Raw genomic sequence first — 24,232 nt, 5'->3', positions numbered from 1 at the left:
AGACCATATGTCCATTCTGGACTGGTGTAATGTCTCTTCCAGATGTCAGAGTTATGTGATTAGTTACATCATCATCGTATACATGAATCTCATTATGCCACTGGATCAAGAGTAGGAATCATGGCAGATTTCCCAAATGTATAACTCGTGGAAACTTGGGTAATTACTGTACTACCTTGGGTGAGGTTTCAGGAAAACAGTCAATCCTGCTACTTCTAGCTTACAAGCAGTGCTGGATTCAACAATTTGCACCTCTCTTTAGCTTACGGATTTCGTGATCTCTGGAAAATCTGACCTGTGAACATGATGGTCAAATGGCTGCCAAAACTAAGGAATAAAACCTTATCAAAATGTTATAATGACAGAGCTGCCTTTCCAGAGTAGAGGCACCAAACTTTGCCATAAATTGTATGTAGTCATGTTCTCAATGGATTAGGATGAAGTTTTCCATTCTTAATCATTTAACACCCCCAACCAACCCTTTCCTCAGTTAGTGCAGTTAAAATTCATTGCCCCATCCCCATTCCCACCTTGATATCTCCAACTTAAAATCCAGACACTGGTTTTAAATTACTTTGTGATCTTGTTCTTCCCCATCTCAATCCCTCTCCAGACTTACAATCAATCAGAAGTTTCCATTCCACGAACTCTGGCCTTTGGCCATACATTGTTGGCTCTGTCTTGAACTGTCTCAGGCTCACTAAGTGAAATTTGTTCACTCATGCTCTTTCTTGAAGAAATTTTATGAAACTCATGACCAAACTTTACATCACCCCTCCCAATATTACCCACTTATCAGCCACACAAGGACCCACAGAACCCATGGCCAGTGACACAGAATTTCCTACAATCATACTCGGTGAGTGATTGCCACTTCGGCATTTATTTGTTTTAATGTATGACTGTGAAGTGTCTAGGGATGTTACTCGACATTAAAAGCACTTCATCAGAACAAGATGTTGCTGTTTCACATCCTCAAGCTATCCCACAGTTCTTATGGACTATGGACAAACAACTGCATTTTAGAGTATACCGTTTGTCCCTTCATCAGCCAGCTGGATGCTGCATGGCCTCACAAACAGCATTGGAGAGAATGCTATACCCCACAATGCTGCAGTCAATTTGGATTAAGATGTTAATGTCCATTTGGGGTGGGGTCTCTCAATATTCACGGGAAAATCAAAAGAAACACTGAGTAAGTGGCAAAGCAGATTTTTTTTGTTGGTCTTCCATCAAAGTAACAGCAGATGAATGGGGAACTACCCCATCCCTGTTCAATAATGCAATCTTTATTTGTACTTGAAGCTACACTTAAAATTCAGACATAAAAGTTCTTCTGAAGCATCCAAGCCAGCAACTGGAGCTACACAGTAGGGACATACCTGATCGAAGTGACTCAGTTCTATGTGAGACGATGCGAACTGAGTTGTGGGAGAAGCTCATTTCTTTTTGTTCTCTGGTTTGTTTTACAAGAGCAGTCAAACCATCTGAAAGTAATTAACTATTGAACCTCTACAGTGAGCTGAGATGGCAAAATCTGGCCTCAATCTGAGGGCCCTCTGGAACCAACTTTCTATCCATTGATGCTTTTTGTAACTTACACTATCAACTTTCATTATAGACTCTCGCCTGCTTTCTGAATTCAGCCCTCAGGAATATCCTTTTTTGTGGTGAAATTAGAATAAAAGTATAATATATTTTAGAGAAACACAATGGAAATCAATCTTTGGACAATAATACACATTCAGTCAACACTGATGGTTTTGACATCTAATACTGCAAATGTCTTCAAGGAGGGTTTTCATTTGAAAAAAATGCAGTGATGTGGTTATATTTCAGCTGTTACACTTTATTTATTTTCTTTTAATGTATGTTAATTTTGTTTTCAGAGTGCACCCCAGGACATAAATCAAACAGTAGGTCAAAGGCCATTCCACAGTGCTTACAGCCAATCAGGCAATGCAATCCTCCTGTGGTTTCTCCAGAAATGCCAAGTTTTTTTGTGCTGAGCTCGTTTGCAAATAAAACTTGAACTCCGGTGTGAGACTGAGAGCCGCGATTTGTACACGAGCACTCCAGACATTCACAGGACTGCTCCGAATCTTGCACAACTGTCTCAGTGTCTCCTGCCTCCACCCACAATGCTTAACATTCATTGAATAAACTTATTTTTTCCAGCTCTTCAGCATGTCACTTGTAAAAGAAAAGTAATTGAACACCACTTGGAAAAAGAAAGGCAAAGGAAGTGGTGCATATTTCATAGGCTGATGGTTGTCAGATGTAGCCCAATGCATAGTTCAACCATATGTACTGAAACACTGCAGTCACAGCATTTTAACCAAAATGTTTCCACAAATGTTTTAATGGGCTTGTCAAATCCACTTAAATTAGAGGCACACAAACCTTCGCATTACTTCTCGATTTCAAAAATTGCTATTGCAATTCTAGATTTCAAAATCTAAAATCTGGATATATAGGTTGATACCCTTCATGTTTGCTTGATCTCGACATACCTGAGTGAATTAACAAATCAGAATGGGCATCTTTTCTTTTGCACTCGATGTTTCACCGCAATTAAAGAAACTGATAAAGTTCCGCATGACATAGATCATGGATGGAAGTTAAACAGAAACAAAAGGGCTGGAAATCTTACGGAGAAATATGAAGAATAATGCTGAAAATAAACAATAGAATCAGCCAGTATTTGCAAAGTGAAAATTAAGGTTCTGATTTTGGGTGTTGACTGATTTTTAGATGAATTATAAAAGGTACAGCTTACTTGCATGGACAAATGACATTTCTGGCTTTACGTATCCTTATGTCCATAAGAACAACCTCATCAAAATAGCATCGCCTTCATGTTTCCTTCCAAGTCATATACATTTCCAATTTGAGCAAATGTGATAGTACTGCTGCTACCATTGCTCTAATGGCGTACCATTGTGCCTTCAGAACGATCTGAGCTGCCTTGGGTACATAATCTGCCATTAAACCTTCTTATTCATATTAGACTTAGTTATTAAGCCTAAATGGGGAGTGATACCCACAAAGTCATACCAGAAGAAATGCTCAATCTTGATAATCAGCAAAAGTTTAGTACATAGTACTTATTAGCTAGTTATATTGCAACTGAGATACATAGCCATCTATTGTGAAACAGCAAGCTCAACTTAAGAGTGAGTACACATAACTGTTAGCTATATTAACCTAACGTGGGAAAAACAACTTAGAGACAAAGTGAAACAGGCACATCACTTCGAAGTGGTTCGCTCTTTCCAAGTACAGTGCTTTACATCTTGAAGGGTGGAGTTTATCTTTTTATTTTGGTTATCATTTCAGGTACAAATCATCTTATGCAATAATTCCTTCTCAGTGGTTGCACCAATCACACAGAATTCTGTTCTAACACCATTCTCAAAGTATTATGATGACAAAGGCTGTAGTGGTTTAAGGAAAAGACCCATCAACACCAACAAAAGCGAAGAGTGGTACATAAATGCAGCCTTTCATACATCCCCTGCCAAAAAATATGTTGATTTAGAAATTGTTTCAATAGTCTTTGCTTTGCTCTTGGTTGTTCTGAGTCTTGGAGGGGTATTGCTACAAGCGATCTGGCCTCTCAGATCTTATTGAAGTAGCCATTATTCACATTTTGGGAGGAATAATCATGCTTGGTTTTGGACTTTGCAGCTCAGGAACACGATATAGCACCCTACATTTATCTCTGTTAAGGCCAATTAATTAAGCCCAGGCCAAGGACTGAAGCTAAACCCGGATCACCCTGATCCCCACAGCTTAATTCCATACCACAATGAATATTTTGTAACTGAGCCATCAATAAAGTACTGTGTAGGTTATTTCATAATGTTTCCATTATGAATGATGTAAAAGAAGTGGCTAAAATTTAGACAGTTACAGCCAAAGTTGATATGGTACCAACACTATGGTTATAAAGAGGTACAGAAAATTTCTAATTAAATATAAAGTCTCTTGACCCCTGACATGACCAGGGGCTGAAGTGCTGAGCTGAAGAGACCAGGCAGGTTCCATCATGTCACAGATAGGTTTTATAGTCTGCATTCTTTGGATAACGACCAGAAGGTGCAACAGGATATATACAATAATGCTTACCGTAGATCACATGAGACTAGTGTGTTAAACTGTAAGTAGCGTGCTGTTGGCTTTTAATAAACGGCATAGCCTGAGAAACCAATGATTAAAACTGGCCCTTTATCTAAATAAAATTAGTGACATCTGAAACCAATTTATTTCATTACCACAAGAAAAATGACTGCTGTTATATATATATTTGCTTATTACTATAATGATTTTGTTACAGTTAGTGGGGGTCACTGAAATACCAAGAAAAAAGAATGTATGTAAATTGGCATTTGGTCACAGCAGGCTCAAATGTTCAATTCAATACTGCATCCAATGCCATGGCTATTTAAGACACTACAAAATAATGGGATACATAAACTCCATGCCACAAAATTAAAACGTGGCCTAAAGCAGCTATCTGTGTACTTCAAAAACCAGATGTTAATGAATAGGCTTCTGTGGTATAGTGGTCTCCAGTTAACAACATATCTGTGCTGATCGTCGTTCTGATCCGAGGAAGAATAAAATACCAATACATATCCACTCAGAGCCCATTTATTCCCTTAGTAAGAGACCTTTGGTCCCATTTTAAAGAACTCTAGCACTTATAAAATTCAGAATCATGTTGCAAACTGAATAATTAATACATTATGTCCAACCAATCTGCTGAAAAATATTTTACAATTATGGGTTAAATCTTATGTTTCTTTGTCTAAGTCCAAATTCTATCAAGTATTTTTGGAAGGGGAGTTCGCTCACCATATCTCACCAAAGCCACCTCATTGTTTACCTATCCTATGTCCAATTGCTGTCCCATTTTACCATGCACTGTTACAGAATCAACTCACTACTTCGTGGATATTCCTGAATTCACAGGCTTCTCTTGCTTTCGTGCCATTTTTAAAACCTGTTATGTACATGGACAAGCACAGTGAGACCTGCCATGCACAGTCCCTGGCATTTGCTCCACACATGGCAGACAGGGGAAAATTGGCACCCTGCTTTTTGAGCATAGTTCTGCTAGGCGGAGTGATTCCTGCACATGACATACTCCTCCCCAGGATCAGCAGATGAGGTCACAACATCTGAAGAAGGGTCCAGACCTGAAGCATCAGCTTTCCTGCTTCTCTGAAGCTGCCTGGCCTGCTGTGTTCATCCAGCTCTACACCTTGTTATCTTAGATTTTTTAGCATCAGCAATTCCCACTATCTCTGAATCAGACCATGCCAACCTGATCTGAGATGCCTCCTGGCTACAAGACACTTAGCTGTCTAGAAGAATGCCCAACACAACAGGAAGGCCCATGTCATTCTCTACTCCACCAGAGTGAGTTTCACCATTAAATCTCCAAAATTTCACACCCATTCTATCTCAGATAGCTCCCACAAAAGCTCACGCTCTATCATTCTTGATGTAGACTTCACCGTTTTCCCTCATTTGCTCATACACATCCCAAATCCCATTACTTTGCATGTCCTCTGCTGAGCCTACTCACTGAGTTGGGACACCTCCCCAACTGCACCAGTAGCAAGAGATGTGCTACTCACTTTCATCGCCTGAAATACTATTCCTCTCTCATTCCAGGAGGAAAACACTCCACAAAAAAGGTAGAAGATTAAAGATGGATGGTGCACTGCCTGTCATTTGGCTCATCACCCTTCCTGTGGAGAGGATCCTGACTCTGACTGCCCTGAACAGAGCCTGGGTTGGTCTTGGAGGCTCCCCAAGACTGACTGAGCCTGGAACCCCTGAACGATACCCGCGCCCCCTTGATTTGATTGAGTCTGCTGACAACTAAAGAAATCTTATTGACTTAGTGTGTGCGCTAAATGGCACAGCAATGCAGCAGTATTGTGAGCCGACTATCTCCGGCTGAGGGGGAAAAGTACAAAAAGGCCAAGGTAAGGCAGGGATACTGTAAACATCCAGGTGGGCTTAGAGTTACTGAGCACTGTGATAGCAGGCAAACAGCCCAGAGATGGAGCACCATGAGGTTTCATGGAGACTGGCACATGTTAGACACTAATGTCTGTGGACACGAAGTGCATTTGGGTAGTGCCCATAGATCATGCCTTGAGACAGTGGTGCCTGGTTTCCAAGATACATGTTATTCAGACCAAGTGGCAAACTTAATCTGCCAGATATACTCTTTGGTTTCTTTTTTGAGTTTTCCCAATATCTAACTTGTTTGCTGTGTTTGATTACATGAAGGGCTGAATATTACTGAGGTGAGTTGGGGTGCGAACATGATGTTTAACAAGTAGTTTTTAATTGGCAATTGTTGACTGGCATCTTGCCACTGCTTAGTGAGAATCTCACCATACTGCTTGTGAAAAGCGTAAAAGTTGGAGCAAGATGTTCTCAACATTGAGATCGGCCTTGATAGACTTCTAGTTTCATCCTGCCACCAATCTTTTCATAACCTACATTGTTCAGCCTCTTATAAGTTTCCACCTCAAAGAGTCTATATGAATTATAGCTTGAGTGCTTTCTATTCTCTTTTGTATTGTATAATGAGGCAAATTCTCCCCGTGTTCGATGGGCTTACTTTACATGTGGGTACAAGCTACAGGAAGGTCCCATTTGAGGTCCCCATTCACATATGCTGAAGTGACACTTTAACATACCCTAGATGCATGACTGTGTGTGTGTACAGGACAGTAATGATTGTCCTTAAGGATAAGTAACCAGCCAATTCTTACAGCCTTGGTGAGATCCTAAACATCTCCCTAGTGGAGGAAGTAGACAGTTGTTGATGTCTGTAGAACCACTGTTTTGAGAGTGAGTCACCCCCTTAAGAAGAGGAAGAAAATTTAGAGATAATATTTGATAATGAGTGATTAAAAAGGATGTGTTTAAAAGCTTTTCTTCTACAAATTTAAAATTTTTGTTTACAGCTTGCCAAATAACTAAAGCCTAACTTTTCTTATCAAAGAAGTTTGTTTCTTTAAAGGATCAATGGCAAAAGTAATTGAGGAGGGTTGAAAATTTTACATCAAGCACAGTATAATTGGGTGAAAAGTGTTATTTGAATCCCTCATCAAAATGCTTAAACTTAACATGAGGCTGGCAAGACAACAAATAGCTGGGCCCAATATCATCCTTGACTGAAGGATTATATCCATACTTTCAGAAGAAGTCACCAGATAACAGTGAGTGATCATGATCTGTGGCCAACTAGACTAGAGATACTAGGTCCAGTTGTAGTGTTCCCAGTGATAGTCTGGCTGAAGTCACAGTAAAAGAAGTAGTAATCAGATAGAAATAAAATGGAATGTAGTTAAATGCATGGAAGTACAAGCTTATACAGAATACAAACGTATACCATTTAAATGTTAACATCTAACCGGGGCAGCACAGTGCCTCAGTGGTTAGAACTGATGCCTCACAATGCCAGGGATCAGGTTTGATTCCAGCCTTGGGTGACTGACTGTGTCTGTCCATTATTTTGAAATCCCTCCCTGTCCTTGACTCTCCTTCTCTCTGTAGTCCCACCAAACTCCAACCTAAAACTACTGGGCTCTAATTGTGAGCTGTAACTCATCCCCCTTTCTAACTTCACCATCATTGGTAGTCTTGCCTTCAGTTGGCTTGGTCTTAAGCCTTAAAAACTACTGTTTAGTTATCTGAACTCAAATCTCCTGATGTGTCTTGGTGTTCTACATTGTTTCACAATGCTCCTGTAAAGAGCACTATTGGGGATTCCCAAGCCTATTCAAATTTTTCCAACTTTCAGGAATGCTTTTCAAGGGTGGGGACTAGCTCAGGTCAATACCTGCACTGAGCACTCCTGACTAGCTCCAATAGCTAGCTCTATTGCTCCTCAGCAATTTCAATACAGTTGGGCTGCTTTTTAAAAGATTCCTCAGAATTGTAGGAAAATTTAGCCTGTATGTGTGTATGTATTGTGATGGGCTAAAGTATCTCAGGTATGTGGGACATACTAAATGGACCAATAGGACTTATCCTGACCATCATTTTGATATCCCCTGTTGCTTTAATAGAAAATTGCTGTTACTCAATTGTTATTATCTTTGTTTCTTGAACACACAATGAGGTTTGGCTAAGAGCCCCAGGAAATCATTGCTTGATTGACGGCTCTGGTTTTCCGATGTCCGTTGCCAATTGCACTATATTTACTTCCACTACATTAAGATATTGCAAATGCTTGTTGTTTCTGCTATTGCTATCTTAATGGGCCTGGGTTGATATGTTTATTCCCTGTAATGAAAAAACATTTTTCTAACATTGTGGAAATGAATGAATGAAATATTGATGTTTAAAAGCTTTTATACAAATTCTATTGCCACAAAAGAGTTCATAGGTTCTGTACAGTGATGATTGGACATGGAAATGCCATTCCTTATCCACGTGATGTGAGTGGTAGGGCATAGCCTGGTACAGGGAATGAGTGGGACATTTTGAGTGTCTTTACAAAAGATTACCTCATTCAGGCTATTTTTTATGAGAACTCTGAACAGTCTTTTAAAAATCAGCCCAATCTGTTGAAATCGCTGAGGAGCAATTAAATTGCCCAGGTCAGGGGTGCTCAATGCAGGCTCTTGACCTGAACTTGACCATACCCTTGAAAAGCACTCCTAAAAGCTGGAAAACTTCAAATTGGCTTGGGAATCCCCAAATGGAGACCGCCTCACCCACTTAAGTATAGTGTTTTTGACTTACTCTGACTCAGAAAAAATCCAGACCACTGTATCAAGACTGGGAACCCTTTCCATACCGTATGTTAACTGGCTGCAATATCTGAGCTGATAGCGTAACAGAAAATTATATTTATTTTGAACTTTAACTTAATGTAACATCCCGATAATGCTCTTGAAAGGAGCATTATGAAACAAATCAGAATGCCAAGCCATACAATGAGATCACCGTTCCGAAGACTAAAAACTCCATCAAAGAAGTCAGTTTTAAGGCTTAAGGCTGAGGCAGCTGAAGGCAAGACTATCAGTGATGGAGAAATTATAACTGTGGATGCATTAGAACTCACAATTAGAGCCCTGCAGTTTCAGTTTGGAACTTATTGAGCCTGGAGAGATAAGCAGTGAGAAGGACAAGGAGGGATTTCAAAACTAGGTTAAATATTTAAAATCAAGTCTTTAGTTGAGTGGCAGCCAGCGTTGGTCAGTGAGCACAAAGGTGATAGGGGATTAGGACTTGATGCGAGTTAAGACACAGGCAAAAGAGTTTTGGGTGTCCTGAAGTTAGTAGAGAAACACTGGATCAAACTGGAGTCTTGTTCAGTTTGACTAAGCTGTACGTCCTTCCTGAGGTCATACATACCCAGCATTTCAAAGTAAAAATCCAAAATCTTCATTAATGGGGATCATGTGTGATTATGGACAGATTTTGGTGGGGGGGGGGAGGGTGTTAATCTTTGCTCTGCATTGATTTGACTGAACTTCACCAGGGCAACAGTAGAGATTTACAGTTGTCTTGTTGCTACTGGGATAAGGACAGATAAATCACTCTGTATTCTTCTGCTCTTGATTGCTATTCAGCAATACTTGCTGAAACTGCACATGATTGTTGTACAAATGTAGGAACCCGTGTGTACGTGTGCCAACCTGACATACCCTCTTACATAACCTACTGAGGGCAGCCAGCTTCTTCGGGAGTCAATATTGTGAGGTGAGAAGGGGTGTAAATTGGCAAGAGCCAGAAACAATAAATAACATTTTGTCACTGCTGTGAGGAGAAACACAGTGTTTGGTCTGATCTAACAGGCAGGAAGGCTCTAGGCCTCACCCAGAGCAGAAACATGGCAGTAATTTAGCTCTGTTGCTATTGTCTGCACTTGGGTTTGCTTATTGATTGAACTTCCTCCAGCATATGATTTCCTGCAGCAGGAAGTGATGTCAAAGAACAGATGGTAATGGATGTTTACGAGTTAATGGAGTTGTTTCAAAATATGAAAAATTGTTCTGAGGAGCCAATCAGTTATATGTTTTAAAATATAATTGAAATGTATCAATCCTGAAGTATGACAGGAGAAAATATGAATGGATATGTTGTGTTAAAAATCAAAAGGAAGCTTCCAAATGTTACTGAAATATTTTTGAAATGAAAGTCCTGCCTCATTGTCAACACAGCTGTTAGCAGCTTGTATAATTTGTAATAATTGTATACGAAACTCCCATATGTGATTTATTATCTGTTCTGTCATGTATAAGTAAAGACTCTAGAGTGTACAGATGATAGAATGATAACCAACAGGGAAAATCAAATTGGTGTCTGATTAGTGATGGAATTAAGATGCTGTATGCTGAACAATCACTACAGGATTGCACTCATTTTATCATTTATCATAATGAAAAACATGTAACTGCAAATCAGCAGTATTTTTATTACACCTCTCACTTGAGGAAAAGAAAATGAGGTAAGATAGAAAACAGCCTTGATAATTGTTGCATTGCACAGTCTATTCAAGGTCACATCATAGAATCCCTAGTGTGGAAGGAGGCCATTTGGCCCATCTAGTGTGCACCAGCCCTCCAAAGAGCATCCCACCCAGACCCAGAGTTCCATCTTACCTCCATAATCATGAATTTACCATGGCAACCCACCGAGCCTGCGCATCCCTGGACATTAAGGGGCAATTTAGCATAGCCATTCAACTAATCTGTGATAATAAATCCATGAAGGGTCTAGGCCCGAAACGTCAGCTTTTGTGCTCCTGAGATGCCGCTGGGCCTGCTGTGTTCATCCAGCCTCACATTTTATTATCTTGGATTCTCTAGCATCTGCAGTCCCATTATCACTGATACAACTAATCTGTGCATCAGTGGGAGAAAACCAGAGCACCTGGAGGAAACACAGACACACAGAGAATGTGCAAAATCCGCACAGACAGTCACCAAGACTGGAATCAAACCAGGATCTCTGGCACTGTGAAGTATGAGTGCTAACCACTTGGCCATTATGCTGCCCCTGTTACATATTAACATTTAAGTGATATACGTTTCTACTCTATATAAGCTCATACTTCCGTAAATATATATTGTTCTAATTTTAAAAGTCATAATTCAGCAAAGTAAAACTTCTGATTCAACAGATGTATGAACACTTGTACGGGGTGGGGGGGGGGGGGGGTTGCGGTTAGTAAGCTGGACATGTAGTTTGTAATGCCAACACCATTGGTTCAATTCCCACACCAATTCCCAAAAGGACTCCCAAATGAGCGAGCAGTCCTCTGGGTGTATGATAACTTTACATTTATATTTTTATAAATACATAAATTCTGGGAGGAAGTGTGCTTTGAAGGGGTACCACAGGAAGATAAAGTAAAACATGAGAGTTTTCATAATTTATAACATACCAGTGCCCTTCATTCTGTTTTGATAGTTTGCAGTACACATTAGGGCAGAATCCAGCAGGAGTTTTAAAGTGTTTCAGTGGCAGTATACATAATGCATTGCATGGTGCGATACATCATTGAGGTTCAAAGCTTAATTCCTTATCTGCACCATACTGGGTGGAAGATTGCTACAAATCTTATCAATGTTCCCAGCTCAGGAGAGGAAAAACTAGACAAGGTTCCTGCATCTGATTAATGTCCAGTGACCTCTGCTGGAAACAGGCCCATCTGTAGAAGAGAACAGGACTGAGTTTTTCTGTGATTTCCCAGTATGGTTAAAAAGCTAGCATTCACCATCCTGGATCAAACATGAAGATTAGTCACTTGTGTGAAGCATTAAAGTGTTGACAGCATTTGTAGAATTCGTGCCAACATGAATCAGTGCCTCCAGAGCAGAATAAGAACCAGAGACAACGATGGTTAAAAAGTAAGATAAACTTGTGACATCATTGTGTTTTCAGGCAATGCTTGGAAGTTTTATAATTGCTGCTTGAAAGAGTTGAGTCCAATGTTAGCTACTCAAGTGAGCCTGCATTTTCCAAAGCCATTAAACTGGCAGATGTATTCCAGAGCATAGTGATGATGTACTGTTATGAACAGAGTTACAGGATACGGAGAGTGAACTGAGAATGATATTGTTACCTCCATGGAGTTAGGACTGAAGACTCTGAATAACTGCAAGTTTTCCTTGTTTTACCCACATTTAGAATCCTCCTGTATCCAAGGTGTTCTGCAACTAAAATAATTAATTATGACATGGCCAGGGGTGTATTGTAGGAAATCTGGCTATCAATCTGCACTTAGCAAGTTCGCATGAATATCAATGTGATCAGAATTGTTTTTTGTAATGTTTATTTGAAGGATTAATACACTGACGTACCTGGTCACTGTTCTGCTCCTCAGGGGTTTTTTTTAATGTCCATCTCAGAGGGCAGACAGACAGAGCTAATGTAGGATTTGAGCCCATTGCATTCTGACTCAGATCCTGCCAACCAAACAACAGTTCACAACTATTGCATAAAAGTGTGATATAACATCAGTCAAAATACTAGCTCATTCAATTATGTTTTAAAACAGTAATAAACATTTGTTTTTCTCTAAATATTCTCTTCTTCAAAGGTGCTGAAAAATTGGAGTTCGCCCTCCATTAGAAAATGCTAGGGATAAAGATTTTACTAAGTTTTTCACCTTACCAGTGCCTCAGGCTACAACATTTCTCCATAATATTTCACGAGAAGTTAGCATTAAAAAAAATCCCTGGATGACTCAAGCAATACTGCATCTCATGTAACAGTCCACCTCTGATTTGGCATCCTTCCCTCATTTCCGGTGTACATTTGGGTAGAACAGCAAAGAAATTTGTTTGCACTCACTGAGGTGGTGGGAGGAAAGATCAGATTTGCTATGAAACAACAGCGTACCATCACCATACAGTAAATCAGAGTGAAATGTGTGCATACGAAACTGGTGTCAACTCTTTTGTATATTTTCTCTTGACAGAGGGATCAAAGACTGGGGGCATAGATTTAAAGTAAGGGGAAAGACATTCAGAGGGGATGTAAGGAAAGAACATTTTCACCTAGAGGGTGGTGGGAATCTGGAACTGACTGCTTGTAAGTGTGGTCAAGGAAGAAACCACCATAACATTTGCTAAGTATTCGGATATGCACTTATGATGTTAAGGCACACAAAGCTATGGGGCTAAGTGCTGGAAATGGGAATAGAACAGTTGGGTTCTTGTTTTTGACTGGTGCAGACTCGCTGGGCTGAAGGACCTTTTTCTGTGCTGTTGACCTTTACGGCTATATATGCAAATAAGACTAAATAAGGCACTGTACACTTGGCACAAAAAAGGATCAGAAATTGGAGCCACTGGTCGGCCATTCAGCCCCTCAAGCAATGTGTGCCATTCTGACTGAGTCCTTAACTCAGTTTTACCACCTGCTCCCTTAATTCTGACTCTTACATCTATTAAAAATGTCTCTAGCTCAGCCTTAAATGTATTCAATAACCTAGCTCCAGTGCTCCCTTTAGAAGGTAATTTCAAAAACTAACAATGCTTTGAGGGATGAAATTTCTCCTCATCTCTACATTAGATGAGAGACACCTTATTTTGAAACTCTGCCCTTTTCCAAGAATCCCCCATGAGAAGAAACATCCTCTCAGCATTTACCCTGTTCTGACATTCAAAAAGATTACCTTTCATCCTTCCTAAATTCCAATGAAGATTAAATTGCTTGCAAGTATGCTCCTTCTGAAGTAAGAGGACAAAAACTCCACACAGTGCTCTAGATATGGTCTCATGAATATCCTTACATCTGTAGCAGATTTACTTTTATAAACCTTTTGCAAAAGACACCAACATCCTATGTGACCTCCTAATTACTTACTGTATCTTCTGTTGACTTTTTCTGATTTGTGTGTGTCCAAGTCCCCCTGCAGGATAGGTTCAGCAGTTTCTCTCCAATTAAATCATATTCTGCATACTCAATTTTGTGCCAAAAGTGGACAATCTCATATTTCCTCACACCGTACATGCAGTCCAAGGTGGCTGGCTGGGGGTGAGAGTGGGAATAGGCAGCCCAGGAAGGCCAGCAGCGACAGCAGAAACAGCCAGCTGAAGCAGCGCCGAGAGCAGGAATAGGCTACAAGTTAGCAAGACCCAAGCAGCCTGGGACCTGGCAGGACCAGGGTTGAGCCCTTGTGACGAGTCCAAGTCCAGCATGGCTAGGCACTTACAGTCTGTGATGTTTAATTTTTTAACCTGGTTCTTTATTTTCTGTTTTGTACCAAGATTCTGTACCTAGGTACCTCAGTGCCTAAGATGGTGTCATAAGGGATGACTTGTAAAGTTTTCATTGTACTCATGTGTGTACATGTGATGATAAACCCAATTCTAATTCTAAATTGTCAATTTTCCACACTCTCTGAACCTTTCTCTACACTTTTGCAGACTATTTGTTTTGAATGTGGCGGTCTCAGCCATTATCTGGGGGTGCTGTAATAATCCTGATTGCCTCTTTGGAGAAGGCCTATGAAATAACAAGCCAATGAAGAAATGAACAGGCCAGCAACAAGCCTCCTATGCGACCAGAGCCAGTAGAACAGTCAATTCTTCCTCCCAAGAACTGCTAGACAGTCAGGGCTAAGAACTTCTTTTTCTCAGCAGTGCCACTAGGAGGCCGTGGCTAATATAGGAAATGCACCCACTTGAGAGCTCAAATCAGAGAGTTTCTGGAACAATAAAGGGAAATTTACTTGCATTATGTGCAATTTACAATAGACAGAATAAACATCAATAGCATTAGTTTGCTTTTGGTGCAGATAGAAGCAGTTCATTACTTTTGCTTAGCTTGGAACTGTCATAGTTTTGAAAGGGGGTGTTTCGGGCCTTGATCTGCCACCCCCCCCCTCCATATTTATTTCAGAACCCTCTTCCCCTCCCCCATTTCTGATGAAAGGTCTAGGCCCGAAAAGCCAGCTTTCCTGCTCCTAAGATGCTGCTTGGCCTGCTGTGTTCATCCAGCTCCACACTTCTGTTATCTCAGATTCTCCAGCATCTGCAGTTCCCATTATCTCTGATACAGTTTTGAAAGGTTTTGATTCCTGTTTACAGAAACCTAAGTTGAAGGTTGATTTAAGAACACAGTTTATTCTGAGGAAAGGAGACAGTTTAAAGCATTTAGGATAAGGGTTACTTCAATGAAAGAGTTTTAGTTTGAAAGTTCTCGATTAGAAGTTTGGTCAGAATGCTGAGCAATTATTTGAAGCTGAGAAACTCCAAGCTTGTTTGTGTGACTAATTCGAGGAAATGCCTATCAAACTGTCAAGACTGGAAATTTAAAGAAATGGAAAAGAAATCAAACCTATGGGATTATGAAGCTGTGGAATTCCCTGTCCAGTGAAGCAGTTAAGGTTACGTCATTGAATATTTTTAAGGTAAAAGATCGAAGATTTTTGAACATGTAAGAGTAGGTTATGGTGAGCAAGCAAGAGAGTGGAGATGAATCCACAAAAAGATCAACCAGGATCTTATTAAATGGTGGAGCAGGGTCACGGGGCCAGATGGCCTACTCCTGCTCCTTTTTCTCATGTTCTTATGCTTTTATATATGTGATTGAGATGGGAACTCTATGTCTCGTTTTTAAATACTGAAAAGTGGTGATGTTAGGGCATGTGAAATTGTATTTTACCTCGTGTTTCAAAATCTTTCAAATTGTGTTGTTGTTGGTTCGTACAAATTTGGTTTATTCCATTTTATCTTAACTTCTTTCCTTAACAAACTCATGTTTTACTGTTAAAATCAAATCTGCAGAATTGTGTATTTGTGTTTCAGTAACAAACCACAACTTTTTTTCAAAACTTCAGATATGATCTATCAACCCAGATTTCAGGCTGGGTCTGACTTGCCCATTAGCCGGCAGCATAACATTTTGAAGCGTATTTACTATTTTAATGTAAGAAATACAGCAACCAATTTTCACTCAGCAAACTCCCATAAACAGAAATATGATAATGACCCAAACACCAGGGATACCACTCTCCAGAGATAACACGGACCCATCCAAGCAGGAGGTGGGGTGGGGGTCTTGGGTAACTGTCTGATCTGAAAAGCAAACAGTACTCTCAACAAAACCGCACTCCCTCAGAACTGCACCAGCCTTGATTTTGGCCTCACTAATGTGGGAACTCAACTTAGAAATTTGCGAAGCAATATTGAATGTACTTAACAGAGCCACAACTAACACAATGGCTCATCCAACTGTGAATACTGTAAGCAGTGAATTTAAATGTGTTGATCTAGGCCTTGTCATCCAAGCCAGAAAGCAACTAGGCTGAAGACAATAAATAACTCTTTATTTTGGTGAACAGTGAACTTTATGCCACTCATCCAAAAGTTCTCCTTTTAAATAAGCTCAGCTGTGCCTGATTATTTTTTTTTAGCCGTAGTGTTCTCAACCTGGTTCTCATTTGGAAAGTGTTCCGGCATAGGAAATTACATAATGGCCTTTGATGCGAGCTGAGATGTACCTGATTGGATTCTTCTGCAGTCGTGTTCGAAAAGCTGGTTCTCATTTAGAAAGTGTTCTGGGACAAACCGCATCGTGACCTTTGACATCAGCTGAAATGTACGTGACTGAATTTTCTTTCTGTAATGTTTCTAAACTTGTCTCTAGGTGATCAAGTGATTTCAGGTAGAGAAAAAAGATATATTGTAGGTTATGAAATTATGTTACTTTAGTTTCTTGTATGCAGACTTTGTTCCACAAGAAGGCAAAATGAGTGAATTGACAGGGATTTTGGAATTTGCAAATGGTAACATATTCATAAAATGTCCCTGAGCAGATTTATTTACTTAGGTAATACATTATATCTCACTTTCATGTAATCTTGCTATCCATTTAAAATAAAAGTACTTGTTAGTAGGGGAGTCTTAGCCTGGTATTCCTACCACAATAATTATACATAAATGCTTGTACTCACGAAAGAAGAAAAATATTTGAATTTCTGTTGAAATTGTAGTGCTTCATTGAAAAGTATGCATGTATATCTATGTTTTATATAAAAAATAAGAAGCATTTCTAACATAAACATGTCCATAAATGTTACATAAAGTACTTATGTTATGAGATTTGAAAATTCAGTCATTAGCAAAATTATTCCCAGAAAATGCCATGACCCACAGCTCCTGGGAAATGATGTGAAGGGAAATACTGAAATAATTTAAGAAACAGCTGGGTGCCTTGATGGGAGACGAGTTTCTTTGTGTATCAATGCCAGAGTTGGACAAATGACCTTCCTTATCCATATGTATTTTGTGATCTGAAGGTCAACTTATGTCTGATTTAATGCAGCAATATTCATATATAGTTTCTTTTAACAGAAACAGCATAAAGATGAAACTGCACTAAAGGAGTTATGAGGCTCAATGACAAAGTCCTTCGTCATGAAGAGCCTTAAACAAGGAGAGGCAAAATGAAAGACAACAGAGTTAGAAGGAACAGGAATCCTTGAATTCAGTGATGCATAAGAGGGTGACATTGTGTTTAGTGGAATTCCAAGGGATTTTTTTAAGCTTTGAATTTGATTGATTCTTTTCTTGTCCTATTCATTCTAAATTGTCATCACTTGTTAGAGCGACAATTTTGCTTACAGCTTTGGATGGAAGATCCATTGGAAGAAGGGGAGTAACACTGGCCTCAGTAAAGGGGTAAGCAGCAATTCAGCATGTCAGAGGATAGCAGGCGAAGGTGTTTGCTCATGAATGAGTTTAAATCAGCTCACAGAACTTTTAGTGAAATGTCACTTAGCCTGGTACGTCGATGGAGAACTGCATTAGGTTGTTGGGGGCGGGGGGGGGGGGGGGGGGGGGGGTCCACTTCCCCATAAAGACTGTCACTGAGCTATGCAGCCTTCTGCCACAGGACAGACTTGCAGTCTTATGACCCAGATAACCATGCTCCACAAGTTGATGTTAAACTTTTATTTTATCATCCAGTTTAGTGCAGGTATAAATACCCATGCCAGTTTGCAATGCACATCTCCATTAAACAAGGCACTATAGCCCAATGTGTAAAGAAAACTAATAGATCACAACTCACATGGATGCCAACATATAAACTGAGACAGTCAGCTCCTCTTGCGTGAAGGGCATTCTAGATTGTATTCATGTGGTCATGAAAGTATTAGTCAGTCAGTAGGATAATTACTTAGAGCTGTCCCATTGGGCAAAATAATTCAAGTTGACCAGGAATTGTCACCTCACCTTCATGCTGTCAAACTGACCCAACTGTCACCATTCCTTTGTAACAAAGAGAGAAATAAGAAAGGAGAGAATCAAATATGAAGGTAGGCTAGCCAGTAATATTAGAAATGATAGTAAAAGTTTCTTTCAATACATAAGAAACAAATGAGAGGCAAAAATAGACATTGGGCTGCTCCACATTGATGCTGCAAGGCTAGTGATGCAAGATAAGGAAATAGCTGAAGAACTTAATAAGTACTTTGTGTCAGTCTTCACAGTAAGATGTGAGTAGTCTCCCAATAATTAACAAAAGTCAGGGGGTAGAGTTCAGTATGGTAGGCATTACAAAAGACAGAGTGCTAGAAAAGCTAAAAGGCCCAAAAATTGATAAATCTCCTGGCCCCGATGGGCTACATCCTAGAGGTCTGAGGGAGGTGGCTAAGAAAATAGCGGAGGCATTGGTTGTGATCTTTCAAAAGTCACGAGAGTCAGGGAAATAGATGATTGGAAAATCGCTGTTATAACCCCCTTGTTTAAGAAAGGATCAAGACAAAAGATGGAAAATTATAGGCCGATTAGCTTCACCCCAGTTGTTGGTGAAATTCTAGAATCCATCATTAAGGATGAGATTCCTAAATTCTTGGAAGTGCAGGATCAGATTAGAACAAGTCAGCACGGATTTAGTAAGGGGAGGTCGTGCCTGACAAACCTGTTAGAATTCTTTGAAGACGTAACAAGTAGGTTAGACCAGGGAAACCCAGTGGATGTTATGTATCTAGACTTCCGAAAGGCCTTTGATAAGGTGCCTCTCGGGAGGCTGCTGAGTAAGGTGAGCTACTGGCATGGATTGAGGATTAGCTGTCTGATAGAAGCCAGAGAGTAGGAATAAAAGGCTCTTTTTAGGAATGGCAACCGGTGACAAGTGGTGTCCCGAAGGGTTCAGTTTTGGGGCCACAGCTGTTCACATTATATATTAACGATCCAGATGAAGCGACTGGGGGATTCTGGCAAAGTTTGCCGATGATACGAAGTTAGGTGGACAGGCAGGTAGTACTGAGGAGGTGGGGAGGCTGCAGAAAGATTTAGACAGTTTAGAAGAGCAGTCCAGGAAATGGCTGATGAAATTCAATGTGAGCAAATTCGAGGTAATGCACTTTAGAAAAAAGAATACAGGCATGGACTATTTTCTGAGCAGTGAGAAAATTCATAAAGCCGCAGTACAAAGGGGTCTGGGAGTGCTAGTCCAGGATACTCTAAAGGTTAACTTACAGGTTGAGTCTGTGATTAAGAAAGCGAATGTAATGTTGTCACTTATCTCAAGAGGGTTGGAAATATAAAAGCAGCGATGTGCTTCTGAGACTTTATAAAGCTCTAGTTAGGCCCCATTTAGAACAGTGTCAAATTTTGGGCCCCACACCTCAGGAAGGACATAGTGGCGCTGGAGTGTGACCAGTGGAGATTCACACGGATGATCCCTGGAATGGTAGGTTTAACGAATGATGAATGGCTGAGGATCCTGGGATTGTGTTCATTAGAGTTTAGAAGATTGAGGGGAGATCTAATAGAAACTTACAAGATAATGTATGGCTTAGAAAGGGTGGACACAGGGAAGTTGTTTCCGTTAGGCAGGGAGACTAGGACCCGTGGTCACAGCCTTAGAATTAGAGGGGGTAAATTTAAAACGGAAATGAGGAGACATTTCTTCAGCCAGAGAGTGGTGGGCCTGTGGAATTCATTGCCATGGAGCGCAGTGGATGCCGGGACGTTAAATGTCTTCAAGGCAGAGATTGATAAATTCTTGATCTCACAAGGAATTAAGGGCTGCAGGGAGAGTGCGGGTAAGTGGAGTTGAAATGCCCATCAGCCATGATCAAATGGCGGAGTGGACTCGATGGGCCAAATGACCTTACTTCCACTCCTACGTCTTATGGTCTTCCAGGAACATAAGAAAATCTAAGAACCTGGATAGATCTGGGATCTCTCTACATGTTGCCCCATCAAATATATTATGTTCAGAATAGCGAGAGAGGATGGCAACTGGAGGGCTAGAACAAGAGCGAGGGTTTGGTGCATGAACAGCAGAAAGATCAAAATGCCTTCCAGCCAAACAGGCCAGGGATCAGTCAATAGAACAGACCTTCCAATGATCTGCACATTCCTGTCTACTGAGAAGACATATCAAGTCTCTCCTTGTGAATAATGCTGTTTTTCTTGGAACAGTGATGGTTGAGAGGGGACCTGATAGAGATGTATAGGATTATGTGGGGCATATATACAGTAACAGAAGTGAACTTCTTCCATTAGTAGAGAGACCAATAACCAGGAGGCATAGATTTCAGGTTAAGAGGTAAAAGGATAAGAGGATAGGTGAGGGGAAACTTTATCACTCAGAGCATGGTGAGAGTCTGGAGCTCACTGCCTGAAAGGGTGGTTGAGTCAGAAATGCCTGTAAACTTAAGCAGTATTTATCTCTTCACTTGCATTGCCATTGCTTCAAGAGTCAGAGGGATGTATAGCACAGAAACAGACTCTTCGGTCCATATCATCCTTGCCAACCAGATATCCTAAACAAGTCTAGTCCCATTTGGCCGATATCCCTCTAAACCCTTCCTATTCAAATACCCAAGCAGGAGAGGTCTGAGTAAAGAGGTGGAAAATGTGATTAATGTAGTCAGATCATCACAAGACAGGATGAACCAAATGGTCTCCTTCTGTTCCTTAAACAGCTATGAGTCATTTCTGGAGCTTGCCACATGTTCCAAGATAGAAAGAGGAGCAGTGATGCAACATGAGATGATACCACACACGCTGGAGATGAATTCATTCCCAATTTCAACCATGCTTCTGAAAGTTATCAACTCCAAATAGCTTGCACAACTGGCTGTGCGATACCCTCCCATATTCACCAGTGTTGGTTGCAGTCCCATCTGCTGATGCCTCTAAAGAATGCCAATAATTGTGGTGTTTCTTGGAAGAGATGCTGATACTTCATCTGGGAATTATTCACTTATCTTCCAATGAAAGATCTGGTGCTGGAGGTGAGCTTTGAGGATAAAGGGACAAGAGTTAGCCTGTAAACTAGCTGCATGATAACAGATGTCTGGTTTCATACTGTCAAGCTATTTGAACGTCTGTTCTTCTGAGTAATAACTAACAGTCAAAAACCCGGTCCAGATAAGATATAAGCCTCAGATTTCCAGTACTGACAACTCTTGCGGGGCCACTTGTCCAAAGAGTCAGTTGCCACAGCTCGGAGAGGAGCACAATGCTTTGTGTTAATTCTGTGCTGAATGCCACGTGCAATAGCAGAAAGAGTGAGTGGCTACTGAACAGGAGAATGCACATGTGAAGGTTCCACTTGACGTACATATGCTGAGGTAGAAAAGCTTAGCAACATGGGAAGATGTTGAATGAAAAGTGAAGTGAGAAGGGAATCACCCTAGATGAGCCACCTGTGCTGCAACAGCCCTCATGCGAGAAGAGAATGCAACTGGTGGTTATGTGAAGGCAACAAGCAAGAGGCAAGAATCTATTCTGACTGTAAATGAGCAGTGGTCTCATGTAATGGGTGGTAAAGAATACAATATAGGGGAGGGAATTTTTAAGAGCAATGGAGAGGAAGCAATGTTGCCAAGTTACTGAGAGAGAAGAAATGAAAACCTCAATTTTGTAATCTCTTCGGCTCATTGCAATGTATTTTGCAGTGAACCCAGGCTCTGCGGGTAGTGGTTCTGGACATTGGACATCTCAAGCACCTCTCAGGAGGGCTGGTCCATTTTTGGCATCTTCTTACTAATGGTAGGAAAGAGAACTCCAATAAATGTCTTCAGCTCTATCTCTTGGGAGGATTCGATAAAAGGGGTATTTGTTTAGTTGTAGGTACCCTTGTGCATAAATTAATTATTGTCAGAAACAGATAGTAGGGATAAAAACAATGTTCTCTGATTGCAGTATTGGACAAAGATCACAATTTAACAGGTCTGGAATGCAAGAGGAAGTGATGCCTCAATTTCAAAATGCAGAGAGAATTGCCAAAGCAGTACAATTGTACCAGAATCTAAAATTTGAGGACACACTGCATAAACTTGGCTTTTATTCTCCTGAGTTTATAAGATTAAGGGACAAAATAATTAATCAAGGTTATTTTAAAAAAAGGGCTTAGTAGAGTAGATACAAAGAAGCTTTTTTTCTGATCAGGGAAACTAGAACAAGAAGGCATAAACTGAATGTCTCACAGATTATTTCTGTGTTCAATTAGGCAGCACTTCTTCGCATAAAGGCCAGTGGACATCTCAAATTTACTTCACACAAAAAAAAGCTGCAAATTCCAGACAGAATGTTAAGTTTGACACATTAGTTGATGGACTTTTGTTAGCAAAATTTACTTGGGGGATATGGAACAAGAGTAAATGAGCTAGCAAACAAATCAGCCATGATGTAACTGAAAGGTAGAGCAAGCTGAAGGGGATGAAGTCCTACTCCTCTTCAGCATTCATCCATAGCTGCACAAAATTACCTTGCAACAAGAACACAGAACAGCTTGGCAACAGTGACCGTCATTTCCCTTTAAGAGATGCATTCCCACTTTAAACGTGGAGCCCTATCTGAAATTGCACTCTGGGAATAGTCAGGCATCCAGTTCCCAGCCGATCGGATGGTAAACCCTGCCAGACAAATTGAAACGATTTCGAGTAGTTAAAGTAGCCCAAGCCTGAAATTTTGGTCCGCTCGGGTGTTTCTGGCCTTTGCTTGATCCAAACCTGCTTTGGATTAAGATGACAACATCGGATGAGATTTAGCATTTTTGCTCGAATCAGGTTTTCAATTTGGGAAGGCTAAAACGAGAGGAGCTAATGCAAGCCTTAAAATTGGAAGCAAAACTCTACCTTGTTTGATTCCATACAAAAAGCAAAAATAAAACAACAGCAACTCCTTCATCCTTTTGCTTCCATCCTGCCTCTTTTCTACCCCCGTCAAGTTAACGACACACATGCAGATTGTTTATAATATAAGCGGTAAAAGTTGAGATTTTCTGACAGCAAGCTGTGCAACAAAATCAATTCCCACAAACGCAGCTCTCTGCCTCTCCCTTCCAGGACAAAAGGTGAAGAGAATTGTTCTGAACTGGAACGGATGTTAAAATGTGCATTGGTAAGCAGGAGTACTCCGTGTGTGAGTAGATCCTGCAGGGGCACGGTGGTGGCTAAAAAGGGTGTTTTTTTTGGGGGGGGAGGTGTTGCTTTTGGCAGCACTGATGTGAACCTGCAGTTTTACTCGCAGCCAAAATTAGCTACAGTTGCACAAGTTCAAACTGCTTCACAGAGGGAAGAACAAACTCCATTCACAAACCACTAATTAAAAAACTTTCACTGCTGCCTCATCACTGCAACAAAGGTTATGGTGGTTTCTTCAGAAATTTCCCTATTCATTGGCCTCCTCTACACGCAGACACACAAACAAAAAAAGGCGTGAAATTCCCATGCTACCCATTTTCAAGTGACTCTACAAGTTTTCTTTTCAGAATGAAAGTAACGATTTCCATGACTGAGTCGGTAATGGCAAGTTTCAAAAATGAATTGCAATGAGATTATTGGCTGTGACAGATGAATAATACTCACTCCCTCTACCCATGGCCTCACAACTTCTCTCCTCTGTTTCAGTGTCTTCGAAATGTTTTCTCGAAAGAAGCGAATGGATCTCAAACATTTTATGTTTCCTTGCTATGCAAGTACTAAATTGGGAGAGGGTTGTATCTGAGGACAAGTAATGTGAACTTCACAACACGTCAGGTCTCTGTGTGCTGTGGTGGGGTATAGGAGGGGGACAGGATGCAGCGAATCTCAGTGCAGCCGTGGATGCATCTGCAAAGGGCAGACTCACCACAAACACAAGTGAAATTCTCTAAACATTAAGCAGTCTCAACAACCATCGGGAAAACGCATCAGAGAGGCTCAGGAAACATCAATCAGACTCATCATGGATCGGGCAGACCTACTTCATATCAAGAGACTAAC

General features: G+C 40.5%; 1 long non-coding RNA gene across 1 annotated transcript in view; it reads right to left on the bottom strand.

The window, feature by feature from the left end:
• LOC132210035 (uncharacterized) overlaps positions 1-23,962 on the bottom strand; it is a 32,570-nt gene extending 8,608 nt beyond the window's left edge. The window contains exon 1 of the long non-coding RNA XR_009446199.1: positions 23,837-23,962. This is a non-coding gene — a long non-coding RNA (uncharacterized LOC132210035). The remainder of the gene's footprint in view (positions 1-23,836) is intronic.
• Positions 23,963-24,232: the final 270 nt, after the last annotated feature.

This window comes from Stegostoma tigrinum, chromosome 9 (genome assembly GCF_030684315.1).
Source record: "Stegostoma tigrinum isolate sSteTig4 chromosome 9, sSteTig4.hap1, whole genome shotgun sequence".
Taxonomy (NCBI): domain Eukaryota; kingdom Metazoa; phylum Chordata; class Chondrichthyes; order Orectolobiformes; family Stegostomatidae; genus Stegostoma; species Stegostoma tigrinum.
This window is presented reverse-complemented; position numbering and strand designations above follow the sequence as displayed.